Here is a 13129-nt window from a genome sequence, read left to right as displayed (position 1 = left end):
TCAACACCGCCCAGGGTAATGAGCAGGGTTTCCAATTGAGTGAATCTTACAGGAGTTTAATAACGAAATTAGGCTCCTTTTTTATTGCTAGGGAGGCCCCGGACGGGCTCCTGAAGCCAGCCGAGCAAGGAGAGGCTCCCCGGGCACCACGGAACCCCCGTCCCGGGCCTTTGGCAGTGCGGCAGGCCGGGGGGAAAGGGCCCTAGGCCCGAGCACCCCACCCGGTAGGGAAAGGGAAGCCGCTTGGACCCTCCGGACCCCATCCCGGGCACCGTCCGGGCACCCTGCCACACAGCTGGACCCAGGACGGAGCTGTGTGCTGGCTTCAGGAGCCCCGTCCAGGTCCCCTGAGGGCCCGGGGAGGGTGGCCTCCCCACCCTGGGCTCCGTCCTGGGGGTCCAGCCGTGTGGCAGGGTGCCCGGGACGGTGCCCAGGACCGGGTCCGGAGGGTCCAGGCAGCTTCCCTTTCGTGCCCGGCCATCTGGTTGCCCAGATCGCCTCGGCCATCTGGTCGCCCGCAATTGATTGATTAATTGTGGGTTTCTAAAGCGCTAGAATCGACTCCCGAAGGAGTATTTCTGCGCTGTAGACCGCTGGGGAACCCGTCCTGGCTTTCCCTGTGAGATGGTCCCTACTGAGTATCTCCAAGGTGAAACCAGGCATCCCCGGCATATGTGGAGGGCCGTTGTGGAGATGAGGCAAGCTAATGCCCAGAGTTGCCGAGTGTGATCCGTAGTTAGAGTAGGCACCGAGGCGAGAATTATCGAATCAGTTGTCCCTGGTCCAAGACCCTGCCGCGTCGGGAATTGAACCCTGGTCCTGGGTCGTCCTCCGCTCCCGGGTCTGTCGCCTCTAACCAGTGAGCCACACCACTCCTCCACAATGCTTTCCTATGGGGCGACCAGATGGCCGGACATCCCTGGAAGTCCCGATGAGGTGCCATTTGCATCCGGGATCCCAGCCAGGGCTCCAGGAGGCCGGGCACATTCGTGCCTAGGGTCCCCTGAGCCTCGCGGTGCGCACATGTTCCCATAAAGAGGGGTAGCCTTCCTCCAGATTACTACGGACAAGGTACTCTGGGACCCCCCTCGGCCTAGCGGTCCTCAGCCGGCAGCTGGACGGGCCAGGATGCCGCCCCAGCCCCCGGTCCGTCCCTGGGTCTGCCGCGTGGCAGGATGCCCTTGATAGGGTCCGGGAGGGCCCTGGCCTGGGGTCCCCGTCCCCCCCCAGCCTGCCACACTGCCCGGGACATCGGGGGTTCCATTGCGCCTTGGGAGCCTGGCTGGGTTCAGGAGTTCCGGCTGGGGCTCCGTCCTGGGTCCTGCTGCGTGGCAGGGTGCCCGTGACGGGGTCCGGAGGGCCCGGGGAGGCTTCTCCTGCACCTCGGTGCCTGGAAACCCTGGTGGGGTCCAGGGGCCCTGCTGGGCCCCGGGTGGGGTGCTCCGGCCCAGGGCCCTGTCCCCCGGCCTAGGGCCCTGTCCCCCGCCCTGCCGCACTGCCAAAGGCCCGGGAAGGGGTTCCGTGGTGCCCGTGGAGCCTCCCCGTGCTTGGCTGGGTTCAGGAGCTCCGTCCGGGGCCCCTGAGGGCCCCTGGGAGGGTGGCCTCCCCAGCCGGGGGTACGTCCTGGGTCCTGCCGCGTGGCAGGGTGCCTGGGAAGAGGTCAGGAGGGCCTGGGGTAGGCTTCCCCTGCGCCTCCAGGCCTGGGAGCCCCGACTGGGTCCAGGGGCCCTGCCGGGCCCCGGGTTGCATGCTCGGTCCCAGGGCCCTGTCCCCCCGGCCTGCCGTACTGCCAAAGGCCCGGGACAGAGGGTTCCGTGGTGCCCGGGGAGCCTCCCCTTGCTTGGCTGGCTTCAGGAGCCCCGTCCGGGGCCCCTGAGGGCCCCGGGGAGGGTGGCCTCCCCACCCGGGCCTCCGTCCTGGGTCCTGACGCGCGGCAGGGTGCCCGGGACGGGGTCCGGAGGGTCCAGGTGGCTTACCTTTTGTGCCCGGCCATCTGGTCGCCCAAATCCCCTCGGCCATCTGGTTGCTCGGATCCCATCGGCCATCTGATCGCCCGCAATTCTTTCCTATGGGGCGACCAGATGGCTGGACTTCCCTGGAAGTCCAGATGAGGTGCCATTCGCCTCCCGGATCCCAGCGAGGGCTCCAGGAGGTCGGGTACTTTCGCGCCTTGGGTCCCTTGAGCCTCGCGGTGCGCACTTGTTCCCAGAAAGAGGGGTAGCCTTCCTCCGGATTACTAGGGACAAGGTACTCTGGGACCCCTCACGGCCTTGCAGTCCTCAGCCGGCAGCTGGCTGGGCCAGGATGCCACCACAGCCCCGGGTCCGTCCCTGGGCCTGCCTCATGGCTGGAAGCCCTGGATGGGGTCTGGAGGGCCCGGGGAGGCGTTCCCTGTGCCTCCGGGCTCCCGGCTGGTGCCCTGGGTCGGGTGCCCCAGCTCTGGGCCTCGTCCCCCAGCCTGTCGCACTGCCAAAGGCCCGGGACGGGGTTCCGTGGTGCCCAAGGAGCCTCCCCTTGCACGGCTGGGTTCAGAAGCTCCGTCCAGGGCCCCTGAGGGGCCCCGGGGAGGGCGGCCTCTACACTCGGGGCTCCGTCCTGGGTCCTGCCACGTGTTAGGGTGCCTGGGACGGGGTCTGGAGGGCCTGGGGTAGGCTTCCCCTGCGCATCCAGGCCTGGGAGCCCCGGCTGGATCCAGGGGCCCCGCCGGGCCCCTGGTCGGGTTCTTGGGGTCAGGGCCCTGTCCCCCCAGCCTGCCGCACTGCCAAAGGCCCGGGACGGGAGTTCCGTGGTGCCCGGGGAGCCTCTCCTTGCTCGGCTGGCTTCAGGAGCCCCATCCGGGGCCCCTGAGGGCCACGGGGAGGGTGGCCTCCCCACCCGCGGCTCCGTCCTGGGTCCAGCTGTGTGGCAGGGTGCCCGGACGGTGCCCGGGATGGGGTCCGGAGGGTCCAAGCGGCTTCCCTTTCCCTTTCCCTTGTTAGAAAGGTCAGATCTGATGCTTTCATTTGATCTGTCTACCTTTGGTATTATCTGAAGTTTTTTTTTTCCCAGCTGCCAGCCAAGGGAAAAACCTGAGATCGTACCTGATTTTGAGCACCTTGGGCTGGGTGGAAGAAGTGACTTTGCCCCCTTAAACACAAAAACTTCAAAAAGTCACCCCTGGAGGCCAGAAAAGGGTCTTAGACACTCTTGGTATGTAATCTGAGGTATACTATGGGGTCCATGGGTCCAGAACTAGAAATGTGATGTGACTCTGAGCTCTATGGCTTATAATGGGAAAAAATGAGTTTGACACCAAACACCTCGAAATGTCACAAATAGGAGTCCGACATGTGCCTGGAGGCTGGAAATGAGCCCTAGCCACTCTTGTTACATCACCTGAGATATATAATGGGGTCCTGGTGGATACAGGGACCTGAAAACAGTCATGAGGGTTGATACTAAAAATTAGCAAAACTCGCTAATAGTGAGCACTTTTAGCGAGTTTTGCTAATTTGTCAAATAGCTCAGGCTGGATATCAGAGACACCATTTGAGTTCACAGGATATAAAAACACTTGTTAGAAAGGTCAGTTCTGATGCTTTCATTTGATCTATCTACCTTTGCTATTATCTGTACTTTTTTTTCAGCTTCCAGCCAAGGGGAAAACCTGATATTGTACCCGATATTGAGCACCTTGGAATGGGTGGAAGAAGTGACTTTGCTCCCTTAAACACAAAAACTTCAAAAAGTCACCCCTGGAGACTAGAAATAAGCCCTAGCCACTCGTGTTATATCACCTCAGATATATAATGGGGTCCTGATGGCTACAGGGACCTGAAAACAGTCATGAGGGTTGATACTGAAAATTAGCAAAAATTGTCAAAAAATGTTTTTTTGATAAGATTTGCTAATTTGTCAAATAGCTCAGACTGGATATCAGAGACACCGTTTGAGTGTTCAAGACATAAATACACTTGTTAGAAAGGTCAGATCTGATGCTTTCATTTGATCTGTCTACCTTTGATATTATCTGAAGTTTTTTCCAGCATTCAGCCAAGGAAAAAACCTGAGATCGTACCCGATTTTGACCACCTTGGGCTGGGTGGAAGAAGTGACTTTGCCCCCTTAAACACAAAAACTTCAAAAAGTCACCCCTGGAGGCCAGAAAAGGGTCTTAGACACTCTTGGTATGTCATCTGAGGTATACTATGGGGTCCTTGGGTCCAGAACTAGAAATGTGATGTGACTCTGTGCTGTATGGCTTATAATGGGAAAAAATGAGTTTGACACCAAACACCTCAAATGTCACAAATAGGATTCCGACATGTGCCTGGAGGCTGGATAGCCACTCTTGCTATATTACCTGAGATATATAATGGGGTCCTTGTGGCTACAGGGACCTGAAAACAGTCATGAGGGTTGATACTGAAAATTAGCAAAACTCGCTAATAGTGAGCACTTCTAGCGAGTTTTGCTAATTTTTCAAATAGCTCAGGCTGGATATCAGAGACACTGTTTGAGTGTACAAAACATAAATATACTTTATATCAAGGTCAGATCTGATGCATTCATGTGATCTATATACCTTTGATATTATCTGAAGTTTTATTTTCAGCTTCCAGCCAAGAGAAAAACATGATATTGTACCCGATTTTGAGCACCTTGGGCTGTGTGGAAGAAGTGACTTTGCCCCCTTAGACCCAGAAACTTCAAAAAGTCACCCCTGGAGGCCAGAAATGGCCCATAGACACTCCTGCCATGAAATCTGAGGTATACTAGGGGGGCCTGGGGTCAATACCTAGAAATATGACCTGACTCTGAGGACTTAGAATGGAAAAATAAGTTTGACCCCAAACACCTCAAAATGTTACAAATATGAGTCAAAGGTGTGCCTAGGGGCTAGAAATGGACCATAGCCACTCTTGCTATGTCACCTGAGATATACTATCAGGTCCTGGAGTTCACTGGAACCCGCAAACAGTCATGAGTGTTGATCAGACCAAGACCAATCCGGGCTCGCCCGGCCACTTTGGTGACTCTAGATAACCTTGGGCCAATCACACATCCCCGTGACAGCGATGATACATTCGGATGTCTGCCCTATCAACTTTCGATGGTACTTTCTGTGCCTACCATGGTGACCACGGGTATTGGGGAATCAGGGTTCGATTCCGGTGAGGGAGCCTGAGAAACGGCTTCCACTTTCAAGGAAGGCAGCAGGCGCGCAAATTACCCACTCCTGACTCGGGGAGGTAGTGACGAAAAATAACACTACAGGACTCTTTCGAGGCCCTGTAATTGGAATGAGTACACTTTAAATCCTTTAACGAGGATCCATGACTTTGAGAGACAGAGGTGCAAGTGTCAAAATGGTGACAAAAGATTTTGTGGCCCCTGAACAAATCATACTTGGTGAGATTTACCAAGTGATCAATGCAAGCAATTTCAGATAGAGACATAATTGTTCCTAGTCTTGTGCTACTTACCCATGTGAAATATCATGTATGTGTCATATTGGAAAGTAGTCAAAATGTGAAGTTGAATGTATGATGTTTTTAAATTACGTCACATGTTCGAAAAAAAATGCCTTACATTTTGTTCCATAATTCTTAAACCATACAATCTGGATCCATAATTCAAAGTGCAGCATAAAGCTAACATCATGCGACAGTCATGTTTTCATTTTCATGCCTGTGCCATGCTTAGAAGTGGTGAGAATCTTTCAGTGATTAAAATTGGCCTCCAGTTTTTGCAAAATGTGTCACGTATATTGTGTCAGATAGAGCTTGATTTCCAACTGTAACACATTCTATAGCATGGCCTACTATAGTGTGCCATTTTAAATGCATGTGACTCACACACAAGGTACATACAATGCAATTTGAATCCATACGAGGCGATTTTCAATTTGCGGTCATCTGGTCGCCCCATTGAAATAGATAGGCTATACTACAGAGTATGTGGTGCACTATACTTCTTGAAGCGTATGAGGTACTGACCTAATTTAAATTGCAGTATGTAGCTAAGACATGTACACTTTATAGTGGCAACTCTGATGTTTGTGGCTTATAAGGACAAGGTACAAATCAAGTGTAAGCTTCAGGTAGGTTTTTCTTTTTCACTTTCATGTATGTTGAAGAACACTTTATGCTTTTGGCTATAATTCACAATCTATAAATGATAGAGACATAATGTAAACAACACTGTGTTCCTAGTCTTGTGCTACTTACCCATGTGAATTATCATGCATGTGGAATATTGGAAAGTGGTCAAAATGTGAAGTTGAATGTATGATGTTTTTCAATTACATCACATGTTCGAAAAAGTATGCCTTACATTTTGTCCCATAATTCTAAAACCATACAATATGGATCCATAATTCAAAGTGCAGCATAAATCTAACATCATGCCACTGTCCTGTGTCAATTTGCATTCCTGTGCCATGCTTACAAGAGGTGAGAATCTTTCAGTGATTAAATGCATGTTTAAACAAAATTGTCTCCAGGTTTTGCAAAATGTATCGGGTATATTATGTCATCAGTCATGATCCATACTAGATAGAGCTTGATTTCCAACTGCAACACATTCTATAGCATAGCCTGCTACAGTGTGCCATTTTAAATGTATGTTTAACAACAAGGGGTGGTGATGGACAGAGTTTCTGAATTAAGCAGAATACTCTCACCCAGTCAAGAGATCAGGGCTAGATCCAACACCGTTTTTTAGCTCACTGCACCATCCCAGTTCAGAACCTGGCTATATGCAAATTAGTCTGTTCCTGTCCCAGTGCATGATGGGAACAGGGCAAACCAAACTACCAAGCCAATTCTTACACTGGGAAGGAAACAAGCTTCCGGGGACCGGTTTCTGGCATTTCAGCCTTCGTCGGCCCGGCTTGCTTGAATCCTGATGGTGCAATGAGTAAGGGACTCACATCTGAGTATACCCTTCCACGCTTAGGGTGGACAAAATATTTAACAACAAGGGGTGGTGATGGACAGAGTTTCTGAATTAAGCAGAATACTCTCACCCAGTCAAGAGATCAGGGCTAGATCCAACACCGTTTTTTAGCTCACTGCACCATCCCAGTTCAGAACCTGGCTATATGCAAATTAGTCTGTTCCTGTCCCAGTGCATGATGGGAACAGGGCAAACCAAACTACCAAGCCAATTCTTACACTGGGAAGGAAACAAGCTTCTGTATCATTTTAAATGTATGTGGCTCACACACAAGGTACATACAATGCAACTTGAATCCAAACGAGGCAATTTTCAATTTGCGGCCATCTGGTTGCCCCACTGAAATGGATAGGATATACTACAGAGTATGATGTGCACTATAATTCTTGAAGCGTATGAGGTACTGACTTAATTTAAATTGCAGTATGTAGCTAAGACATGTACACTTTATAGTAGCATCTCTGATGTTTGTGGCTTATAGGGACAAGGTACAAATCAAGTGTAAGCTTCAGGTAGGTTTTTCTTTTTCACTTTCATGTATGTTGAAAAACACTTTATGCTTTTGGCTATAATTCCCAATCTATAAATGATAGAAACATAATTTAAACAACACTGTGTTCCTCGTCTTGTGCTACTTACCCATTTGAATTATCATGTATGTGGCATATTGGAAAGTTGTCACAATGTGAAGTTGAATGTATGATGTTTTTCAATTGTGTCACATGTTTGAAAAAGTATGCCTTACATTTTGTCCCATAATTCTAAAACCATACAATCTGTATCAGTAATTCCATGTGGCACGTTTAGAAGTAGTAGGAATCATTCCCTGATTCCATTCATGTTTTTAGAATGCTGCCTCCAGTTTTGGGAAAATGTGTCACATATATTGTGTCATAATTCATGATCCACACTAGATAGAGCTTAATTTGCATCTGCAACACATTCTATAGCATAGCCTACTACAATATGCTAATTTAAATGCATGTGGTCTACACAGAAGGCACACAAAATGGAAGTTGAATCCATATGAGGCGATTTTCAATTTCTGGCCATCTGGTCGCCCCATTAAAAAAGATAGGATATAATACATAGCAGAAAGTGCCCTATAATTCTTGAAGCATATAAGTTAAAGACTTAATTCCAATTGCAGATTGTAGCTAAGATATGTACGCAGTATCGTACCAATACTTATGCATGTGGCCCACATAGAAAGTACATGAAATGGAAGTTGAATCCATACGAGGCGATTTTCGATTTCCGGCCATCTGGTCACCCAATTCCCAAAGATTATTGTTAATAATTTAGTGTGTTTTTATGCTATTTAGCAAATAATGGATGAAACAGTTTCTTAACATGTGCATAATGAAATAGTAAAGAGAAAATAATGAAAATGTATTGGTAAAGCGTATTTTGGTAGACTTTAAAAATCCCCATTGAAATACACATGCATCACCAATGCTGCAGTGAAAATAACACATAGAGATGTTTTTTCTTTTGTTTATGAAGCCTAATGTGAAGGCAAGTCACACCTATGTTTTACTTTGAAAAAATCTCTTTCCTAAAATGTATGGCTTTTACCTTGTTTTTTTAAAATAGCTAATAAACAATTGCGAAAGTCGCTTATAAAATAGTGAGTGTAAATGCTATTTTGTTTTTTTTTTCAACTTGAGGTTCATTTTAATATGAGTCTTAATTTGATGTATCACTTGCCCTAGTAAACAATTCCCAAAGTCTATTTTTTCCATTTTTCCAAAGCTCAATGATAAAAACATGCATCACCAATGATGCAAAAAGTCAAGTCCGAATATTCAAACAGCAATAAAAAATTAAGAGAAACAGATATTTGAAAAATTCCTTTTGTTTATGTGGCATTATGTCCAAAGGCTTCCAACAAGAGCATTTTTTTTAAAATCGGGCGATTTAAAAAAAATCTGCGAACTTTTTTTTTTCTTTAAAAAACTGCGTTTTAGTGTAAAAAAGTGACCGTACAATATTTTTTCACCAAATAAAGTTTTTTTGACTCAGAATACACTTAGGCTTCAGGTCAATGTGTTTTGGTTTGGGGGAGGGGCCCAGGGGAAAAAACACCTTTGGGGAAAATGCATCACTGGTGCTGCTCGCTAGAAAAAATGGTAACCCAATATTTTTTTCTGAAAAAGGGGGGTGCATATGAAAGAGGGCGTCAAAATATTATGGACCTTAAACCATCCCATCATCATTCCTGGGATGATTTAAGGTCCTGGTTCCATAGCTGTATGGTTGATACTACAATCTACAGTGGGGTGATATTTTCCTGATCAGCTGGTACGAGTGGACATGGCTGGTTGAGGTTCCCTATATAAAGATGTCCAACACTGGTGCGGTGACCGAGTGGTGAACGCTGATGAGTCTGCCATAAAATCTATTGTGCAGTGAAACATGTCGGTTACAGGTAATGGTATGCGACAGTAAGCTACCATCCTTTTTAATTCACCAGCACACACTAGAGTTAGTAATAAAGTTGTACAATTGGTGTTTCTGTTGATTTTACTCTCACTTCTCTGTGTTTGTCACAGCAGGGAGCTATCCATTTAGCTTCTTGTTTAGCACCTATCTGTTTGCATAATTTGTTTTGGACACATTTCTTTTCGGAAAAGGAATGGCAACCGATGATGATAAAGGGGCATAGAATTGGTAACATCTGCCAAGTTCCCCGAGGGTTGTTCGCCCGTGAGGTGCCTTCCTTTCCACCACACAATTTTTATTATTTATCGTTCAAGTGTGGGTGGATGGACTGTCTCAGTAGGGCAGACATCACTGGATATGTCGAGTTGAACTCTGCCCAGAAACTCCTGCTTGCAGTTACAAACAGTGTTTTGTTGTGGACAGTGAGGCATTAGAGAACACACACCTAACTATCAATTAAGAAGGGGTGTCGCTCTGGAATTTAAATAGTACATTTTCCAGGCAAATTGCGTTCTCATGTCTACTAGACGATTGGCCTAAGGACCTCCCAGACATCCCCTTGCAGGCAGGTGGAGTCAGTGACTGCACCTGCCTGCAAGAGGATCTCTATTCCCCCTTCTAAGTGCAGGTGGGTTGCCGCCCACACAGTGAAATATAAAGTGGCTGTTTCAAAGCCACCCAGTATTTCACTTAAACGCTCTGCCACCCAGAGCAGCACAAGTTTGCGACTGCCCTGGGGGCATCACATTCCATGTAATAGGGCACAATTTCTCTGTGTGCAACCGGCGTACCTGTTTTAAGGTGTGCCAGGTGCAAAAAGGGAAAGTGCACCCTAATACATAAAATGCCCCTGGGGCGCTGAGTTTACAAAGCAAGTTTGTTGTGGAGGAAGCAGCGTTATTCTCTACAGGCCAGCAGTTTGCCAGAAATGCATATGAATGTTTGCCTGTTGAGCAGCACAATATGTCAGTTGTATCACTGTTCATTTTTTGTGGGTTAGGGCCAAGCCAGGTGGAGATGTCTCACCTCCAGTTGTAGATGCTTTCAAGTGAAGATGACATTGTGAGAAGTTGGCCTGGTATATGATGTTCACTATCCTAGTGAGCACCTTGCACCAGTCCAAACAACCCTTATGGTGATGGTTGTAAAGTCAACCTTATAGACCAGCTATCCTAGGGGTAGCATGGACAAAAGCAGTCTTAGGCTAAACTCAAGAGGGCATGTGAAGCTAGCTGTTTTACCATATGCAAACCTTTTAATACCAAATGAAAGGACACCACACAGGTTATATATTCAAAATATATATGTATTTATTACGCAATAAATCCCCTTAACTCTTTATGAGCACAGGAGCACAAGCGTATAACAAGAAACTTAATATAGCAAACAAAAGTTGCACAAATATGGATAGGCCCTGGTGGCCCTTAAAACCATATACTAATACTAAAATAGTGGTATAAGAACTACGTCACGAACCATGGTAAGGCCTAGGGCCTTGGGAATCGCTGGGGCTACACTGGACTAACAGCAGTTAGGACGTAGGAGGCCTACAGGATGCGTGTGCAGTGTCTAAATGCACACGCGTGCACCAATAGAAGTCAATGGGTGCGTAAAGTTAGAAAGTTGCAGATTTGGAAGTCTTCCGACTGAACTAGAACCTAACAACTTAAAACTAGGACACTAGGGATGTAAATCTCTACAGGAGCACCGCAGTACTCGCGTTACCTCACCCACAGGAAGCGGGTGCATAGGTGTCAAAGTGTGTCGGGTTTCGTCGTGGAGTTCTATGGATCCTTGGAGAAAAGATGCTGCAGGCGACCAGGAGAAAAGAGTCCGGTTGGATCCAAAGGTGGATCGAAGATGTAGAATACCTGAAAGCAGAGGGGACAGAGTCTGGGTCACTAGCCAGTGACCAGGAAGGAACCAGGCGATGTCGGGTTGCGATCAAGTGATGTTGTGAAGCTTGTCTCCGCTGCCACGTGGACCAGGAGGTGTCGACGACAACCAGGTGGTGGACACAGGCTGTCCCACAAAGGCTCTCGCTGTCGGCGGTATTGGTTCTCTATTCGGAGTCAACAGGCCTTGGCAAATGCAACCCATGCAGGAATCAAAGATGGCTTCTGGATCAGACCAGCAAGGTCTGATGGGCTGCTCCTTTTCAGGGGAACAAGGGCCAGTTTGGAGCGACCAGACCAGCATTGAAAATTTAAAGGTTCATTGTCGCAGAGGCCACTAGCCAACGGGCAAGTGACCGGACAGATGCGTCAAGCAGGAAAATGCAAAAGGGCCCCACGCAGCACTCGGTGAGTGTGGAGAGGTGATCTTTGGTGCAAAAGCTGCTTGGGGCTGGGGCTTCTCAATCCCCAATGCACAGCTTTGAGGGTGCCTCGGAAGCTGCACAGGAAGCACTTCGCTGGCTTTACAAGATGGCCGGTCCCACGTCTCACGTCGCCTCCACGGGTCTCAGCTTTGCTGTGGCTGTGGATCGGGCTGTTGTATGGCTGGAAATCTGGTTCTTGTTGGTCTCTGTTGTTCAAGCTCCGGCAGGAGCAACAACAAAGCAAACCTTTGAGCGCTTCATTGTTCCTGCTTGCACAGGGTGGTCACACCTTGACCACAAGGGAGATTCTTCAGTCTTCTACATCGAGTAGGATGTTGAAGGGTCCAGAGTTCTGTTTCAAAGTTTCAGTCAGGATTATCTAAAGTCTATGGACACAGCTCCTACCCTTATTCCAAATCAAGGGGCTGGATTACCTGCTAAGTCCCTCCTATGGGTGGGACCCAGGAAGGGGGTGGTTACACCCCTTTCCCTTTGTCCAGTTTCGCGCCAGAGCTGGGGCTGGAGTGCCCCAGCTGGGCTATGCATGGGACACCTTGTGTGCCCCAGGCAGTGTCTAGTTTCATTCAGCCCTCCCTGCCCCAATCCACTATCTCCTGTCTGGGGTGGTGCTAGCACCTCCCTGTGACAGGAAACCTTTTGTCCAGGCCTCCCCTGCCGGAGTTTCAGTAAGCAGCAGGAGGCCAGACTTGTGTCTGTGGCAACAGCATCCATTTTGTGATGCTGAGGCTCTGGTTAACTTTAACCGGGATTAAGGTTAGTAACTTGTCTTCTCCCTCTAGAAGGGTGGAATGCTACTCCCGTCGCCAGAACTGGCGAGGGGGTAGTATTCCAAAGCGTATGACACCTTACATGACATGTTTTGATAAAGCCAAATCAAAGATAGCATTTACCACGAGGATTATAATGCACTTAAGAGTATATGGTATGGCAGTATCCTAGAACAGCTACAAGGACATGGTTCCGAAAGCTGCAGACAGGCTCAGCTCATGCTAGAGCACCATCTCACATAAAACCAAGCACTCTGCCTCCAGGATTGTTAAGGCTTGCCATATGAGTGACTTATAGGTGCATATGTGTCCAGATATAGGTTTAGACATAGGTATACTATATCTAAGCAAGGGGTGATTACACGACCTTGCCCCAGCTGAGTGATCAGCCTGTTGTGTCAGTTTGGATGGCCAGCCAGGGGTGGCAAAAGATATGCTGCAGCCCCTGGTATGCCTTGGAAGCACCTATGCCCTGGGTACCTATAGTACTCTGTACAGAGGCTCATAAGGTGACCCAATCCCAATTGGTGATGTACCTAAAGTACTTGGTTGTGAATTTAGAGAGAGAACAGCAGGGCTGTGGGTCTGATTAGCAGGCCCACAGCCACATTAAGTCGAAAACCAGTGAAGCAAAAAG

This window comes from Lissotriton helveticus, chromosome 4_1, assembly GCF_964261635.1.
Source record: "Lissotriton helveticus chromosome 4_1, aLisHel1.1, whole genome shotgun sequence".
NCBI classification, from domain to species: Eukaryota; Metazoa; Chordata; class Amphibia; order Caudata; family Salamandridae; genus Lissotriton; species Lissotriton helveticus.
The sequence above is the reverse complement of the archived record's forward strand: the minus strand, read 5'-3'. Positions refer to the sequence as shown.